This window comes from Stegodyphus dumicola, chromosome 1 (genome assembly GCF_044657685.1).
Source record: "Stegodyphus dumicola isolate Sdum_Otavi_A_Nest chromosome 1, ASM4465768v1".
NCBI lineage: Eukaryota > Metazoa > Arthropoda > Arachnida > Araneae > Eresidae > Stegodyphus > Stegodyphus dumicola.
In genome coordinates this window covers 237,740,798-237,760,852 of record NC_140768.1, presented here as the reverse complement: position 1 = coordinate 237,760,852, position 20,055 = coordinate 237,740,798, and the positions used below count along the sequence as shown (strand labels likewise).

At 31.5% G+C, this 20,055-nt stretch overlaps 1 protein-coding gene across 1 annotated transcript in view; it reads left to right on the top strand.

Annotated features, from left to right (window-relative positions):
- Positions 1-2,777: 2,777 nt before the first annotated feature.
- LOC118192035 (solute carrier family 52, riboflavin transporter, member 3-A-like) overlaps positions 2,778-20,055 on the top strand; it is a 99,596-nt gene continuing 82,318 nt past the window's right edge. The window contains exon 1 of the mRNA XM_035362913.2: positions 2,778-2,822. The gene's annotated coding sequence lies outside the window, so the exon portion shown is untranslated. The remainder of the gene's footprint in view (positions 2,823-20,055) is intronic.

The following is a 20,055-nucleotide window of genomic DNA, read 5'->3' as shown; positions in this document are numbered from 1 at the left end:
ATGTGTGAGTTTATAATTATATCTTTCCTGCCAAACCTGTTTTTAAGTATTTCGACAACTTCATCGTAATTTGGTTCCGAAATGCTAAAACCTTCTATCGCGTTTGCAGCGTTGCCGCATAAGTACGATTTTAAATAATTAAATTTTTCGATCTTTGTTAAAGATTCATTATCGTGGATTGCTACCTTGAAAGAGTTCCAAAAACTTGTCCACTGGGTATAATCTCCATAGAATTTAGCGATGGTTAATTTTGGCAGACGCGTACATTTATTGCTTTCGATTTTAGAATTAGTTCCGTTAAGAGAGTTTTCATTATCCGAATTTGTTACTTTATTTAATTCTTTCAATTTTTTATTTGCTCTGAATTGCCATAACTGGATTTTCTCTTCGTATTCGATACAAGATAGAATTTCTGTTTCAAACACTTCGGCCTCTGATTTCAAGTCACGCTCTATCTGTGCATCTAATTCACTCAGAGTTTTCGATTTCGTGATTAATTGGTCTAAACTTTCTTCTAATGTATTTGTATCAATTTCTTCTTTATTCAACTCCGATTCGATTTCTTTTAGAATCTTGGTGACGGTAGTCCTGATAACTTTTCTTTTCGATTTTAATTTAGCAACAGACTCTTCCGCCATAGTTACTCTACAAATTAGAAAATTTAGTCTTACCTTTTGCTGACTTCGCACACTTGCAATGTGCTAAATCCAATTCTTTACGGCCTTATGCACCAGCTGTTTCAAAATATTCTAAGATCTATAAATCGACATCAATCACTTTAAAATGTAACTTTTAATATGTACAATATTTACAGATCATTGATCAAACATGGTGGTTCAGTTGACAAACAAATCTATATTCTTTCATAATCGAAAATCGAAATCTTTTAAATAGGAATCGAAGTGTTCCTAATCAAATAGTGTGCGAAGCATCAGACATCCATCTATCGAACTGCCGGTAGAGAGTCTATGGAAACTCAGAAGGCACGTCGCGTCGCGTTAACACGCAACGCTAGCGCCATCTATCAATTAATCAAAATAATTTCCACAATTACTGTGATAAGAGTTGAAGAAATAAGAACTCTTTAATTCAGATTAGTAAAATCACTGTTTGGGAATGAAAACCCTGCATATTCTCTGTCTAGAGGAGACAGCTTGGCTGCTTTGAACGGCAAGGATTATGGTGGAATGGACCTCCCTTCATGAAACATGAAGACTATTGGCCACAGACGAGTATTGGCTGAATCTGAAATACAGTAATCGATTGTGTTTTTTACAGAAACTGAATTAAAAACTCGTTTTGACGTAAAGAAATTCAACAAATTTAACAAAATACTGTACAAAATCCGAGATACGATCTCGCCGGAACTTCGGAAATCAAAATGGTCTTAATCGTGAGTGGTCATCTTTGAAAGGTTATACTGCATTCAGAAACCGGCGATTTTTATTGTATTTTAATCTGCACTTTTAAGTACAATTTCTTAAAACCTTTCACTTTTTGGGAGATTTATTATTTATTACATAATTCTTAAATCTTAATGCAAAAAGAATAAATGAAACAGAAAAGAAATTATTCTGTTTTTAAAAATTATAAGTACGAAACCAAGGAAAAAATGTAATTATGTAAACGGCACTTTTGATTGAGGAAAATCACCTCAAAGCCTGAGAGACGAATGCCTTCGTGTATAACCTTATAAGGGCAACTGATTCCCATTTACTTTAATCATAGGTAAAACCATGAGAAATCCTATGGGGTAAACTTTTTCGCTGTGATGCGAATTCGAGTCTAACTACTAGAGTTTAAAGGTCTTATCTACTCTGCCGGCTGTAGGGTGCTTGGTTAGCAACAATAATTTATTATTCTTAAGTTTGACAAGCAATTAAAATTTCATCTAACTTAGATAGTAATAAATTACAATAATAATTGGTATTGTTCTATTATTATTATCAGAAACAGATTCAGAAATAAATGTACTTATGCATGCATGTATGGATGTGTACATATACACATATATGCATACATTTCTGAATCCGGTCCCGATAACAACAATTATTTGTCCTAATAATTAATTGTTGGCAGATATAAAAATTAGGTACTTAATACATAATTAATAGTTTACTTATTCAACACAAATTCTATTTTCAAAATTTGTAGCGTATTTATAAGATCTGCTGAGAACAAAACTCACAGAAGTTCTGATACTCACAAAGTCTCATTGTATTGATTCTCACAAAAAGTAGACTATCAAAATTTTCCAAAAACTCTTCGCAAGTATTAAACAAGTTTCGCACACATAATAAGTCTTAAAGAAGAATGAATGTAAATCGGAAAAAGAAAAACATCTCGTTTTCAAAGACAGAGTATATATGAAAAGAAATAATAAAATTTGTTGGCCGTAGATGAACTAATTCCATCTACTTTTTACTGGCAAGTGAAACAACGTCTGAATTCTTAATAGAAGTTAGTATAGAAAACGTAACTAAAAGAACTGAAGTATACAATACAGAACGTAAGTAAAGAGAAGAGAAGAGAACAAAAAAACAACCAAAAAAAAAAAAAAAAAAAGTAGTAAATTAAGAACATGGCTGCTACAAAGCTATCATGTCGAAGAGGAATGAAATGCTGAAACTGCTGTCATGAGATTGCCAACATAGCATTATTTATCGCCATTTTGGCGATGTTTACATTTTGCGGTGTCTAGAATAAAAGTTCGCTAACCCTAACCCGCTATCTGATGCTTCATGTTTTTAGTATAAAGTTATCAGATTATGATTGGCGCTAAATGCGTTTTTTTTTTATTTCTTATTTTCAATAGTTTTAAGGTAAGCTGTATTTAAATATCATTATTTATTTTACTACCTAGCATGCAAAAAATAATAAAATGCAATTACATGATGCCGTTTAATTTTGCATTTTGTTCTTCCTTGGTCTGTAACATTCTTATTCATGCACTAAATTTACATTAGGCAAATCGTTAGCTTTTATTCTTAAATTAAGTACTTCATGTAAGGTTTCTTTCTTTGCAGTGTTAACGCGTGATCTAGGCATTATCACTGCATAATCAAATATACTTCAGAAGTGTAGTTAAGAAATAAAAATAAACCACGTTTTATGATAGGTACTTTGGTCAGCAAATCATCTTATTCATAATTTATGGCTTTTAAATTAAAGAAAATAATTTATGCAGTAATATATAGATGTAATTAATTATTCATATGTCTACTGTACACAAGGAAATTTATAATATTGATTAAAATCTTAGTGACAATTCTGTTACAGCTTTTCTTTGAGATTGTATAATATTACTGAGCCAAAATTAACCATGCAATTTGTCATGCATTACATTGGTGGAAATCTTTTCAGTTTCACTGTTTTATATGGATTTAATGAAACATTAAGTCATCAAAGGACAAGGTACAGAAACAAAATATCACTAAGAATAATTTTAATTTGCAGCTGCATGCATTTCATTTATAATAAAACTGTATTTTTCTTGAAGGTTGAAATAAAATTTCAAATAATAAAGGTAATAAATACTATTTAAGAACAACAGTTTAATTTTAAATAATTTTATTTGAAGTTCCAGTTTTAATTCATAAGCACACATGATTTCATTGTGTAACATTCTTTCAGAGTCTAAATAGCAGAAAAAGTTTGATTTTAGAACAAAAGGAGCATTGCATAAAGTGTATGTATGGTAATAATCTTCATATAGAACTATAAAACATTACAACTAATTAGTTTCTTAAACTTATCAATTTTTGTCTCTTACGTAAGCAGTTCACTGTTGTATTCATGCAAAAAGTTCATTTTGCAATGTAAAATAATAAAATAGAATACATTTTAATTTAATAAGAGTTAAAAATTTAAATTAATAAAAATCATTTTTATCCATACATATGTTAACAATATTAATACAAAATCTCAGTATTGCATTAATATCTCAAGGAATCTAATTCAGTTTATATATTAATATACACAACAGAGTTCCCATGATAAACTATAAAACCAAGTTATATTACACTGTATGTCTTTTACCGTGTTACAGATTTTCCCTCTCATTACAAGGTAAATTCATTAATACACATTACATCTTTATTCTCACTTAAATATGTTAAAAACTGAATTTGTGCATAATAAAAAAATAAAAAGTAGATCTGCATAGGGAAAGACATATCTGGTGTTTAGATTTGCATATGATATGGTTTCTGAAACTGCATAACAAAATAAATCTTCTTGATTACATGTTCATGGTTTTAAGTATTGGTCCTTTTACAATTTTTGCCTTTCAGGCATTTACAAATCATAAAATATCAAAATGAAACAGTCTTTTATGCAGATATCAAATTGGTGATGCACAAGTGTGGGATACAAGCCATTAAATTATTAGAAGGCATATTAATTGAAATACTTATGTATACATATATTTAATTAAAAATGAAACAATGAAACCTTGAGCATTACATATTATGCTAAAACATAATTGTTGGATGTACATAATGAATTTTTAAACTGGAGTATGTATAGAAGTCTGGTTTCTAGAAAAGATACATTAAGAAATAGTCCTATCTGTTAATTCATCAGTTACATTAAAAATTCTGCAGAACCATATGATTTTAAAACATTTCAGGAATAAAAGGTTTTAACAATTTTGTGTTTATAGGAATCTCTAACAGATTATTACATATATTTATTACACATAATCGAAAAAATTCTACATTTTTTCATTTAGGAACTAATTTAACTACACATGTTTCTGAAAGTTTTAAATTTTCTGTTGATCTATGCTGTAGATTTATCATGGTAATAATCTGTTTATTAGTTAGAAATAATACATTTTTATATTGCATGCTAAAATTCCTTTCTGAATAACATTTTCCTTTCAAAATTCACATAAATTAAGCATACAAAGTTTTAATTTTTATTTCATTTAATACATAAATAAATAAAATAGTTCCAAAATAAGGAGTTTTTATATCCTGTATATAAATTACCTTTCAGGTTATATTAGTGCCTGCAGTTCTGTGTTAAGTAGTGGCTATATATGGGTTAGCACCTAAGGTGCTATGCTTTATGAGGTCTGGTGGCAAAATATTAATTTAGAAAAGATTCTTTTCCTAGTGTTGATGCTAAATTACAGACAGCTGAGATACTTTGCAAGAGTTAAAATATGTTGAAAAATGATATCATACTGCAAATGAAGAGCTTATTAACGTCATAAATACAAAGTGTCAGGATGATGTGAAATTAATATATGCAAAAAGAAACATATATGAAGATATGAAGTTATATATTTATAGAAGATGTCTTTCTATAACTGTATCAATCACTGCTGAGCTCTTTCATACAATTTTTTACTCAGTAATTAAGTTCCCCCCCCCCATAGAATTCCAAGAAAAATTTACTTGAGGATGAAACACACTTCTCTGGGTACTTTTGTAAATTACTTAATCATATTCGGTTATATAAAAAGGTCTGATTCATATACATAATTGTAAACACTGCATAAAATAAATCTGAAATGATTAAATATGTGATGTATTTTAATGTATATAAATCATTCCAAGTTGAACTAAATAATATTTTAACATATATTAATCTTAGCCTTTGTTATAATATTAACAAACCAAATAAATAATACAAAAGAAGTATTTACTAAATTCACAATGAATGAATTCTGCCTTCAAGGTAATCACAGCTTAATATATTGACAGAATATAGAACTTCTGTTTATTCAGTTTAGTACTTTCTTTGAAGTTCTCTTGATATAGATCTATTCATATGCACAGAAGACATAGTCGATTCATAGTGCAGTCAACAACATTTATTACAGTCAAAAGTCGTTAATTCGGACACCCATAATCCGGAATGATCTATAATCCGGAACTCAAAGCTAAAAACTTTCTGCGCATGCGCCGCGTTGACACATCCGCATAGGCATTTACGCGTGCGCGTAAGACCTTTACGACTGCGCATATGCTTGTGCGCAAGCGCAGAATACGTTTTCGCGTGCGCGTTTAATGTATAACGGACGGTATAAGCTAAAATTATCTAATTATCTATTTCAGTTAATGTTGATGATTGCGTTGTTCCTTAATCTTCGAATTGGATCCGGCTTATTATTTTTTGCAGACTGTAAGAGCAATTTTATAAAAGTAAACTTGAATTTTCGATTATGTCAAATAGAATTTCCGATGCTGGAGCTCCCAAAGGATCTACACAACGAAAGTATGTTTCGATGCCCATCAAACAAAAAGTGGAATTGCTGCAAAAAATGGATAAAGACATGAAGAAGGTGACAGAGAGGTTAGTGAAAACGAAAAAATTTCGATTGACAAGTTAGTCGGTATTCTCGGCACAGCAATTACGGAACTTTGTAACTGAACAAGAAATTATGTCTGTTTATAGAATTAAAGAGAAAGTATTATCACGTAAAACAAAGCAACTTAAACAACTTACATTAAAAGAAATGTTTAAAAATAAATATTAAGCTTTTTTTTTTTTTTTTGTAAATTTTGATACCCTTTAGATCGTAATTGTTCTTTATTTCATAAATTACGGTTTCATATTTTTAATTTTAGAATTTCTGCATGCCATCTTACGAGATTTAAACTGATGATCTATAATCCGGAAAAATCGATAATCCGGAATCGCCGAAGTCCCGACGACTCCGGATTAACGACTTTTGACTGTATTCAGTTACTAGGAGATAACTGATACAAGAACAAAACTGCTTTATATGCTCTGTTGATTTAATTAATATTATTCTTCCATATCTACTTATGTTTCTGAAATTGACATATGTTTTCTTAAATTGATACATTTTACTTTAACCATTTACATGAAGTTTTTAATACTTTGCAATTAAAAATGCTGCTACTGAACAAAACAATTCTGCACACAAAACTGAAAATGAGTATGACATATGCATATATCAATAAAATTTTATGTATGATACAAATGAAAACGTTGTTAGACAAATTGAAGCACTTAAATATATACACAAACACATGTATATGTATTCCAGGTAAAAATGGAACATTTAATATAAGTTGTCTTATCGCGAAGAATTGTGCATTTAGCATTGTAATCTATAGGATATTTGCGAGTACAAAAAATTAATATTCTGATGAATGTATTAACTACATTAATAATTATGCAGTGTCGTATGATATGAAATATACCAAGCATTAAAAATGTATACAAAAGAATAACAGTGTTTAAAGGGATTTATTTTTATTTATTTATTTGTGTTTACTGTATGCACATTTTACTGAGCAGTAATGCATATGATTCATGTCTAATAATTTAAACTATTTCAGATATCATACATGCTTTTAAAAGTTACAAAATCGCTTTTCATCTACTCTATATTTATATACTTATTAAGAATAATATATTTTAATTGTATATGCTTTTTATACTTTCTCAGCAACCATTCAAAAACTGCATCATGCTTATTTATGAGAAAGTTTGTAATTCACAATTTTGATGAATTTTATGTTCAGTTAAATACTTTATTTAATATCCATATACTGAACTACAGTCAAAAGTCTTTAATCCGGACGTCCATATTCCGGAATGATCTATAATCCGGACCTCAAAGCTACAAACTTTCTGCGCATGCGTAAACGCATAATGCGTTTTTGCAGGCGCATAATCCTTTACGCATGCGCATAATACGTTTACGCATGCGCGTTTCATGTATAACGGACGGTATAAGCTAAGCTAAAATTATCTAATTATCTATTTCAGTTAATGTTGCAGATTGCGTTGTTTCTTATTCTTCGAATTGAATCCGGCTCATTCTTTACAGACTGTTAAAGCAATTTTATAAAAGTAAGCTTGAACTTTCGATTATGTCAAAAAGAATTTCCAATTCTGGAGCTGCTACAGGATCTACAAAGCGAAAGCATGTGTTTCGATGTCCATCAAGCAAAAAGTGGAATTGCTGCAAAAAATGGATAAAGGCATATCCTTTGTTTCTCTAACCATTCCGAAATCTGTTTATCAATTTGACGCTGCTCTGCGGGGGGGGGGACGTCGCGGCGCGCAATGAACTGGAAGTTGATCTGTCAGCACTATCCTTATCTTTAGGGCAGATGCTTTTATTTTATTCAGCTTATAATTCCTTACTAAATGTAGTATTTCATCTCGATGTACTCCGTCTTTGATATGATTTAAATCAAATTTCTCGTCATTATAAATATCACGAATACACATCAAATAGTTTTCTGGTTGCAATTTTCTAATTTCGACTATGCGTAATGTATGCTTTACGCATGCGCGTGTTGAAAGAAATGTTTAATAAGCTTTTCAAAAAAAATGTTTAAGTTTTTTTTTTTTTTTTTTTTTTTTTTTTTTTTTTGTAAATTTTGATACCTTTTAGATCATAATTGCTCTTTATTTCATAAATTACGGTTTCATATTTTTAATTTTATAATTTCTGCATGCAATCTTTCCAGACTTAATTTGATGATCTATAATCCGGAAAAGCCGATAATCCGGAATCGCCGAAGTCCCGATGAGTCCGGATTAAAGACTTTTGACTGTATAATTTTATATAGCTGTTCTTAAATAAAACAGTATAAGAAAAGGATGAATAAAAATTCTACATGTGGAATAAAGTTCTTAATAATCAGCTATCAAACATTTTTCTTCAACGATCATAACTAAGAAAAGGCACAAATAATGACTGGAAATAAAAATTTTAAATGTTGTTTTGTGAAACTTACTTTTGTATGCTAGTGCAGTGAAGTATGTTAGCTATTAACAGTTTTAAATGATAATGAAATAGCTAATATATTCACTCAAAAATCTGTTAGACGGAAAAGAACAGAAAATAGTTTTTATACACGAAAGTTTTCGTTTTGTCTTCGCAGGCAAGTTTGTTAAGGGAAGTCCGAAAGTTAAAGTAATGTACAGTTGTTTCACACAGTACTTTCTTTATATACGAGTATGCTTATTTATATCCACTGGGCAACTTAAATATTGTATCTAACTCAAAGATTCTTTGCACATTGTGATTACTCCCAAAGTGTAGTTCCTTTGCAACTCCATTGTGATTCAAATTTTACATTCAAAAGTTTCTAATGACTTAAATTACTATTAAGTCATTAAAAAGCATGTTTAATTTTTTATGAGAATTTACATTTTATTCATATTTAAAAAAATGGAATAATGAAAAGAAGCAGAAACTTAATTATGATCTAAAAAAAAAAAACTCTCAAACTGCATGTTTAGTTATGAAATAAAGTGTTCTATCTACAGCTGAAGCATTTTACAAATGAAAAGAAATTTAAAACCACATTAAAATATGATATAAAAAGATGTACTGATAGCATGTAAAGATATCATCCAACTGGCTATTTTTTCCAAAAGACAATTATACATAAGAATTGTTTTTAGGGTAATGATATCGATTAGTGAAAAAATAAGATTCCCGGCGAATAGGATTTTTTTATTTAAATACTGATTACTAAAGCTGTGATTTATAACAAACGGTGCCATAGTACATTATTCTGTGGGGATATGTATGCATCTGTTACAGAAAAATGCAAAAAACTGATACATTGCCAGTTAAATGATTGGCTAAAAATTCTGGAATACGGTAGTTTATAAAGTGCTATAAGAACCTGTTGTTATTTACATGCCATACCACTAAAGAACAACAACCATTAGAGAAAACTGCCGAAATTATGGTTGTTCAGTATAATAATTATTTCTGTTATAGGTGACTGTCACAGAACTTCAGTCGCTCCATTTTCAGCTTTAAGTTATCCCAACGCCGAAATATAATCATTCCGATTACAGTACGAGTGCCACTGAAAATCAGCGATACCGTACCGCAATCACGTTGTGCATTTTGTTGTGTATCGAACCTTATTTCGGCCAAGCTTTGGTTTCGGCCGATTGGGCATATTTTTTTGATGAAAATAGAACCAACAACGGTTATCGCGCCAATAGATTTCACTATCAAACGAAGTTATCGGTCCGTTATTATTAAACTGAGATATTTTGGAACATGTTACATTTAATATAATTAACATCAGTTAATGATTTTTTTTAGCCTAGGTGTGCGTTAGCGCATAAGGGCTGATAGTCTTGAAACGGCAACGGCATTTTGCGTCGAATCATTTGAAATGTCCGAATCACTTTTCTAATTGTTGCCATCAAATATTATCGCCCTATATTAAAGAAACTACATAATGAAGAAGCTATATGAATGTATGTATGTTTCTTGCATTGTGGAAAGACAATGGTACCTAGAGTCATCAAATTCTGAATAACAAAGTCCTTCTCCGAAACATGGGCACCTGGAAGCCCGAATTTGGAATTGTTTTATTCTTTATTTCAGATTTTGTAAAAATTTAACGAATTTTTGATTAAAAAACTCAATATTTTCGAAGTGGGGTGACAACACTGTAGGGCGAAAACATTTTTATCTCCAGGGCGTGAGATTGTCTATCGAAATTCTTGAAGATAATCTGTTTTTAAATACGTTTAGTCCAATGTGTGTGTGTGATTACGGCAAAGCCTCGAGGGCTATCTGCCTAAGAGGAGGGATGCCTTCGTGGAAGACTTTCTAAGGGAAACTGGCTCGTATACACGTTACACATGGGGAAAATTACGAAAACGCCCATGCAGCCAGCCCGTTCGCGGGTCTCGAACCTCGGACCGAACTACCAATGTTCAGCGACTTTACCGCTCGGCCGCTGGTGGGCACTAGTCCAATGTGGCTTTAGCCAAATGTTCTCGAATCGTGTATGTGTCTGTAAATGACAGGGCAGATTTTTTTTTTTTATTTCAATACGTTGAAACTGAAAGTTGGTATTTTGCGCATTTCAAGACTAAGATAACACTATTTATTTCTCAGAACAGCAGTATCATAGAACAGATTCAAAATATTAGTAAAATAATTCAAAGAAAGTTTTTTTTTCACGCGAATACATTTGAACTCAAATTAATAGAACCATATCGCCGTTGATATTCTTGTCATCTTTGATACAAAACATAATACACATTAGTGTGAATAAATAATCAAAGAAAAAATACAGTACGAAACAATAAAAATAAAAGGGTGTAATGCCCGGTTTCATAAACTGGTGCTTAAAGTCAATAACATTCCACTGGTAACTGGTCTATAACATTCCACGAGTGAGAAAAGAAATCAGAAAAAAATAAAAGGTTAATGATCGTAATCTTTGAAGTTTTAGCATTGCTCTAAAATTCATTATCAAATGAAGCGAGCATAGACAAGTCATTTCCAATCACAGGAAACATGTAGTAAATAAATTCTTTCGGAAGAAGTTTGGCCTTAAAAATTTCTCCTTCTGAAATATAAGATTCTGTTTATTTCAATATTAATTCAAATGATAATACTCAGTTCACTTATTTCATTTCCCCCCTCAATTTGCGTGCAAATTTATTAACTGTAAAATTAAATGAAATTAAAGAAAACTGTCTTCATTGTCTTTAATTTTCAAATGTTCCTTTAGTAGTAGGTTTGCTTTAAATTCGATGCCCTCCTTTTTTTTTTGGCCTTTTGCTCATTTGTTCTTATTCTGGTTTTATTCTAAAAATTTTATTTTCTCTCTGTCTCTAGATATATGTATATATATATTGAATGATCTAAAATTCATTGAATTCGAAAATTTAACTTCGTACTTATGGGTTCCCTCATTTTCATATATTCTACTAAATTTATATTAGGAGATAATATAATCAATATTTCTTTAGTAAATAAATTATTATATACACTCTTAGACAAAAAAAAAAAAAAAAAAAGACGCACCAAGAAGGAGTTATCCGAATGGGACGAAAACCGGTAGAAGTGATGTACATGTACAAAAAAACAAATGATTACAGTTTGAGAAAAATTGGATGATTTATTGAAGTGATAGAGCTTCACAAAGCGAAAAAGTCAGTAACGCGTTTGTCCACCTCTGGCCCTTATACAAGCAGTTATTTGGCTTGGCATCGATTGATAGAGGTTGCGGATGTCCTCCTGAGGAATATCGTGCTAAATTCTGTTCAACTGGCGCGTTGGATCGTCAACATCCCGAACTGGTTGGAGGGCCCTGCCCATAATGCTCCAAACGTGCTTAATAGGAGAGAGATCCGGCGACCTTGCTGGCCAAGGTAATGTTCGGCAAGCAGTAGAAACATGTGCAGGGTGGTGTGACATTAAGCCCAGGGTGGTGTGACATGAAGGACAACACAACGGGCCATAGAACTTCGTCGACGTACCGCTGTGCTGCAAGGTTGCGACGGATGACAACCAATGGGTTCCTACTATGAAATGAAATGGCATCCCAGACCATCACTCCTGGTTGTCGGCCTGTCTGCCGTAAGACAGTCAGGTTGGTTTCATACCGCTGTCCTGGGCGTCTCCAGACTCGCCTTCGCTGGTCATCGGGGTTCAGTTCAAAGCGGGACTCATCACTGAAGACTATTCTACTCCAGTCAGTGGTATTCCAGTGCGAATGAGCCCGACACCACTGCAAACGGGCTTGACGTTGTACAGAGGTCAATGGTAGTCGGCGCAACTCAGCCCCCTGTCTATGAGCCGTCTATGAATAATAATAGTGGCATCGCTATTACTCAAATGTCGAGCTATTCGCTGATAAAACCAACCGGCTTCTTTGAGCCCAACTACACGGCATCTCTCAAATTCTGACATCTGCGCATATCGTTCGCGCACCTGTATGTGAGACATAGTTACTGTCTACCAGAGTATGCGGAATGAAATTCGTGAAGAATATGTGACCTGGAATTGTAATTTCTCCTCTTAAATATCCTGCCAGTTACGCAGATCAGATGCGCTGTAGCGACAACCGTCCATTCATTGGCAGCCAAAATGTAAAATTTTGCATTTTCCGTTGAAACCTGTCTGCATATCAATTTGTGACCAATTTGCTTTATATATTCTCGGTGCGGTTTTTTTTTTTTTTTTTTTTTTTTGTCTGTTTAAGAGTGTATATAGTCGCGTGTGTACGGGTTCGTAATAGATTGAATGCATACAGTACCTATGATAGCTTGGTAAAATTTATTTTTACCAAAAAAAACATTTTATAGTTCTGTAACTTTCCACTAAAGCACTCGTACAGCTTTTCTCAGTATCACAGAGCATAATCAGTACTTACACTTCAAACTACTAAGAACGTTAAACACATCGCAGAGCTCGCATCTGAAAGGCGAAGCTCCCACGGATACCTCAATATTCCGAATTCAGCTTTGAACTAAACAACTAATACTGAGAGACTGATGTTCTTCCCGGTCTTACATAGTTTTCCCCCGTCCGCTAAGAAATCTCTAGTGTCTTCCACTTTTTGAAATTACTGGAAGTCATGTGACGGCCGGATACGGTTATAGTTACGTATAGAATCAATTACACTTATCCGATTACTACAATACCCATTACAGTTATGCAGAGGTTGGACCAGAATGTCGCCAAATGACCGCTAAGCTTGGCATTTTCTCACCAAATTTGGCGAAAAAATTTGTTTTTAAAACTTGGCTTTGCTTGGCGATATTTCGCCAATTTAGCAGGTAGCCATTTACTCAGTGTTATATGGACTTGCTCCTGTATTCTTATTTTTTAGGCACAGCACCTTTTCTTTCAAGCATCTCATGTTACGTTATACAAAAAAAAAAAAAAAAAAAAAAAAAAAAAAAAAAACACCTGTAGTTTCATGTATTATTTCACTAAAATTATTTACATATGTGTAAATTTCGTAACAATATGTATTCTGTAATTCCCCTAGATCTAATGTTACCATGATAATTTTCTTTGATTTGTTTTGCTTTAATTGGCATTACATCTTAATAATTACTCTTAATTTTGAAACTAGATTACATTTTTGATTTTAGAATTACTTGAATAAAAATCTTCCCTGAAGAAAAAGGTAAAAGGTAATCCCTTGAAAAATCCATTTGACGAAACCGTCTCACTTTCCTGAATGTTTGGATTTCGACCTGGGTTCGTTCCCAGGAGAACGGCTTGGATCGTGCATGGTTGGTTTTCCTTATGTGTAATGTGAATGCAAATCAGTTTCCTTTAAAAATCCTCTATGAAGGCAATCCTCCCCTTAGGTAGATAGTTCTCGTGAGCTCTGCCGTATTCAAGTAACATATCTTATTGTTATAGTAAAATAAGTTTAGGTACGCAGTTGCTTTCTTCTCATTTTTTGCTTGATTGTAAATCTCCCCCCCAAAATTAGTCCATATGTGCATTTTTTTAGCAGCTATCTTTGTCTATTCATTTCCTTTTGTTGGCTGTTTCTATCAATATTTTTAGACACCCTTTTAGTTTTGCTGGTGGTTTCCCAGGATTCCCTCCTGTTTACCTCCTTGTACGAAGTAAAAAGGAAGTATTGTAATCGCAAAAAACTCTAGGCATCATATTTCAACGAAAATATCTATTTTGACCGCAACCGAATAGAATTTAACGATATTTTTGCGTGACATCCGTACGTAAGGACAGAATAAAGGACTCTTTCACCCCCCAAAAAAATTATAAAACTTATTTTCGTGGCGTCTGTGCGTACATAAGTACGCACAACGCATAGACGCCACGTACGTATCTCGCATAACTAAAAAAACGAGTAGCCTCAGAGCGTTGAAATTTTGTATATAGGATTGCTACAACATGTAGATGTGCACCTCGTATTTTGATTGCAATCCGCCGCACCAAAAGTATATAAACATATGTATATATTGTTTCACAAGAATAAAGTTAAATTAAATTTAAATAATTCTCTTGCGCCATTACTGCAAGGAATGAAATTTGAATTTAACAAATATTCTCTATTCGTATAAAGCAAATATAAAATTTAATTTTAATTAAGAAATTTTAATTGCAAAGAAATAAAATAAAAATAATTATTACTGCTGCGAACTAATTTAAATTCTAAGAGCATATTTAATTGAAGAGGGAGCTAACCTACAATACAGTGAATTTTTAAAGCAAAAGTTATTAATTTTTGGACAGGAAAAATTTTAAAAAACTCGGAATCTAAATGGTATTGCTAATTTAATTTTTAAATATTTTTACGCGTAACTAAATTTTTTAACTTTATTTAAAATTTTAACTTGCAGTATTTTTAATAACAGTAGTCCCAGTATTAAAATTTTCCGATCCGAAAATTAAGTTAAAAATTTTTACTTTAAAAATTCACTGTATTGTAGGTTAGCTCCCCCTTTAATTTACACATGATCTTAGAATTTAAATGATATTGTAAATTAGTTCGCAGCAATAATAATATTTTTTATTTTATATCTTTGCAATTAAAATATCTTAATTAAAATTTAATTTTATATTTGCTTTACAGGAATAGACTATTTTATATTTGTTTTATAGGAATAGAAAATATTTGTCAAATTCAGCATATGTCTATGTACTGTTACTCGGCTTTGTAATCTCAGTTTCTTTATTCTTATATGTTTGTAAATTGTGCACTTTTCGCTTTAAAAATGATTGAATTATATTGTTCTTATCTTCCGGTTAAGGATTTTATGCCTTTAGTAAATCTGCATGCAATATTTTTAGAATTATCAACAAATCAAAAGTTGTTTAAGTGCCGCTAAACCTAATTATTTTTGCCATGGCGGCCAAGTTTGTTTACATTTGAAACAGCAAAATAGTAGATTTGTTGCCAATCTAGAGGAATTAAGTTTCGCAATAACAAAGATAACACCCTCTTTTATTATTGCGAATTAAATCATGCTTAATCCATTCTGGAATTTATTCGAAGAAATAAGTATTTAAGATTTACTTCGTAATTTTCAACACATATATTTTGAGTTTTTATGTATTTTTGCCTTGTCGCGAAGTGAAAACTGGATTAGTTGAATGAGAAATACTGAATCGTCTGTGAAAAGTTTCTTTTTGTTGTTATTTGCCTTATTTCTTCTATACATCGTTTTAGATTTATAATAGCATTTGAATAGAACATGTAGCAACGCTTAGATAATTCTTAAGATAATATAAATTTTGCGCATTCTGAGTTAAAAAATGAATGAAATGTAGCGCTGTTAAGTGAACCTAGGGCCAGAGTGTCGCTGTGGTAAACAAATATCGTGATTTTAAAGAGTGCATTTATTCTGTTGTGGTTTATGCGCTATCGACGAAGTAAATTTAATGCAATCCAATAAGTTTAAATGAAATGCAAGAAAAAATGCGTATAATTTAATATTCCGTACAAGGAAGTCATGTGGTGTACACATCAGATTTTTCCCTGTTAACCTTTTATCAATTTAACTGTGCTATTTACTTTTTGGAAGGAGAATGATAGGCAATAATAGTGACTAGTACCCGTTTTGTTTGCTATTTTAGCTTTGTTTCTTGTAGGCTGATGGGACTTTATTATGCAGCCCATTTTAGCCTAATAGGCTGTATCAATGTATGGGTATGTTTTTTATAGATGTTTAGATTTTATCTTTATCTTAGATTTTTAAGAACAGCTGATCTCTTACTGAAGTATTATATAATCACCAAATTTTATTCAATTTATTATTATTCCAGAGTAGATTTGTTTTAAAATGCAAAATTCGTTGATAATATCATTGTTTAACATTATGGAAGTATTTGTTTTCAGTAGAGCTTTACCTATGTAAATGCTTAATCAAAAGAGTATCCTTCCTCTTCCCAGTGATATGGTGTTTTAAATATTTCTACGTAACTGCATTTGGCTGTACATGTAGGAGCAGCACTGTCCAGTACGATATTCACTTACGTTAATAATATATAGTTATGCTGAGTTCTTTCTGTTTCGTTTTACGTATGTTTAAGACAACTGATTTTGCATTTTCAAGTTTGCATTTTCACTAACTGTTATCAATGATTTAATAATGCATGTAAAATTATTAATAATAAGTAGAATATACATATCCCTCGATTTACACGGTACTCGTTTTACACGATTTCGATTTTACACGGTAACAAATTAACGGATCTCAAAAACTTGGTACAAATATATATTCGGCTGAATATACACAAATACATATATTTGCAGTCATTTTTGAATCTCATTCCTTTGATAATACTGGTGGCAACAACAAGTATGGGGATTCCCCGTGTTGTAAAAGGGGAATGCCCGTAGTACGTATATGTATTTCACACACCAGTAAAGCTATTTGGTTCATGTGAACTAGTGTAGTATCAGTATTTTAGCAGCAAAGCTTACATCACTTTTATCTATATATATGAATGTTTACTAATAAGTTTTCAATAATTATATTTTTTTCAAAAGATGCCAAAAGATTTGAAACAAAATCAATTAAAAAGAAAAGTTATTTCTTTAAAAACAAAAATTAAAATATTAGATCGTCTATATAATAGAGTAAGAGTAACAGATGCTGCTAATTTTACTCCATGAATGAAGTCACAGTAAGGACAAGTAGACAAAGTCTCTATTAGAAAAAGTGTAGCAGCTGGAACTTGCAGCACTAAGAGCACAATTTCATATGTAAGAGATGATACAATGGAAAAAAATGAATAAGGAAAATATAAAATATGGATTACATTTCATATGTAAGAGATGATACACTGGAAAATATGGATTAGTGATATGAATAGAAGACCAAAATCAAAAACGGATTCCATTAGATACTAATGTTATTACAAATAAGGTTTTAAAGATTTATAAAGCACTTAAGAATCAGCCATTGTCGACTTCGTCAGATGAAAAAAAGGTATCTTTTTCCTGTGATGACAGTGATTCAACTTATAATAATTTTTTGAATGATCTTATATTTTCCTAATGTAAAATAAATTAAATATGTGATTCTATTACCTACATATATTTGTAATTTTTTGAACGAAGTATAACTTTGTTTATTTTAAGATGTCTTACTTTGTTTTATGTAAATACATAACTAAAATTATGCGCATTTAGTGTGTTTTTCGTTTTACACAGCAAAATCAAAAATTTCGATTTACACGGTTTTGTACGGAACCTATCATCCGTGTAAATCGAAGAATAGGTATATTATTACTTATAACCATGCATTTGATATTGTTTACTATTTTGTATTTGCTTATTATAGTAAAAAATTTCCCCTCGCCCCCCCCAAAAGATGAAAATAATAAATGTAATTTTTTTCACAGTCTAACGTTTTAAACGCTTTTCTCTCTAAGACTGAGTATCACTTGGATTCAGCTTCTGATATTTTTAGATTATTAATTAATAATTATTAATAACTTTTTTAGCCCCTCCGCTAAGTTTGTTTTTTTTTTTCTAATTTTTCCTATGCGTATTCCATACATGATTAAATAAGAGTATACTAGAAAATTTTATTTTTGTCCGTTTGACTATGCTAAGAAACACAGAAGAGAAGATAATAAAAGAGAATCGAAATTTCTTCTAATGTATACTTTAGAATTTCACTAGAGTTAGTAATAGATTCCATGGAGATATGGAGAAAGAAATACTCCTAAAATAGACCTTAAATTTAGATAATATTTCACGCAAAGTTATTTTCAATCTTTAAAATAACATTAAAAACATCTTTGGATTATTAACTCTATAAATTAAACTTAGTTTTAGATTATTAATTCTTTTTTAATAAATTTAAAATATCTTTAAATATCTTTAAATTATTTTATGTGATCCATATATCAGTGGCTTTTCAGCTTTTGATGGCCAGTCATTGGAAGAATAAATAAATACCTCTACATATACGAAATCAGCACAAAGTCAGCACAGAAATAAAATGTATCAACAATTTGTTCTCCTATTTTACAATAGATGCTTCATTATTGTTATTACAAATACATTAATTTATGTCTAATACAATACGATACAATTCATAATAAATACAATACCAAATACAATTAAGCGCTGTTACAAAATATTTCCGTAAGTATACAATAAAAATTTGATTACGATATATTTGTTGTAAGTGAATCAGCTTATTGTTAATTACAGGGCAGTACTTTTACAAAATGAGTCTGATGGAATTCAATTTGCTTTTGTAAGTATTCCAGTTTTCGATTAATACACTACACTGCTGCCTTTACAAAATATTACAGACTGAGTAGTATGTATTATAGATTTTAATACTTGGATTACAATGAAATTCTTTTACAAATATTCCTAGAACTATGTTCATATGTATGCCCTTATCACTATTATTGCAATGCAGTTCATGTTTAAGACTTTTCGATATGTAAAGCAGTACGTTTAAAATGCTCTCATGTTTGTACGAAGTAATGCTAATTACGCACAATATTTCTTTTACGTGTACAATTTCACTAGTAATGCGACACCAAGCAGTACTACTAAGTAGAATAAATTGTAATAATTGATACCTTTTTTCCCGTTACAAACATGGCACACATTTTTTGCGCCACATGGGCGCATTTTGCATTTTACCATTGGCTGAGTGCTAGAAGAAACGGAGCGGTCGGGAACAGCAACAAGGAAACATTCTTTAATTTCATGACAAAATTCTTTCATATATTTCTTTGTAGAAGAAGAATGCTACTTATGTTATCTTGTGTGGATAAGTTTCCACAATTTTGTTAAGCCCATGGATTTTAACTTTAGGGCAGCCTAGCTCTTCGTTTATGTAATTATTTCAATCAACCGTTGTGTTAGTCGCCCAGACGGTATAGTGGCTAGGGAAGCCTACTACGGCACCAATGCGCCCGGGCTTAAATCCCGGAGAAGACATGGATGTTTGTAAATGTATGGTGTCGGTGCGGCATGGCTGCACTCTAAATATGTGGTGAGCCGAAAGCTCTCTCATGTGGATTGGTGGGAGAGGAGAGGGATGAGAGACCCCGGGTTCCTCCCCTGTGTACTCTCCCTCAAAACTCGGGGTGGAAAATAGAAGTCCATCTTCTCTTCGGAGTAGGCTCTGGCAACCATTGTAGCATGTAATATGGACAAGACAACAACACAAACAACAACCGTTGTGTTGTGATTCAATTTCAAACGAGCTTTGGTTCGCAAACCCCAGTAAACGACAAGTTCTGACACCAAAAGTAAATTATTAGTATGGTAGTAATGAAAGGAATACGTAATCTAACAAGTCACGTTGTTCTATTGG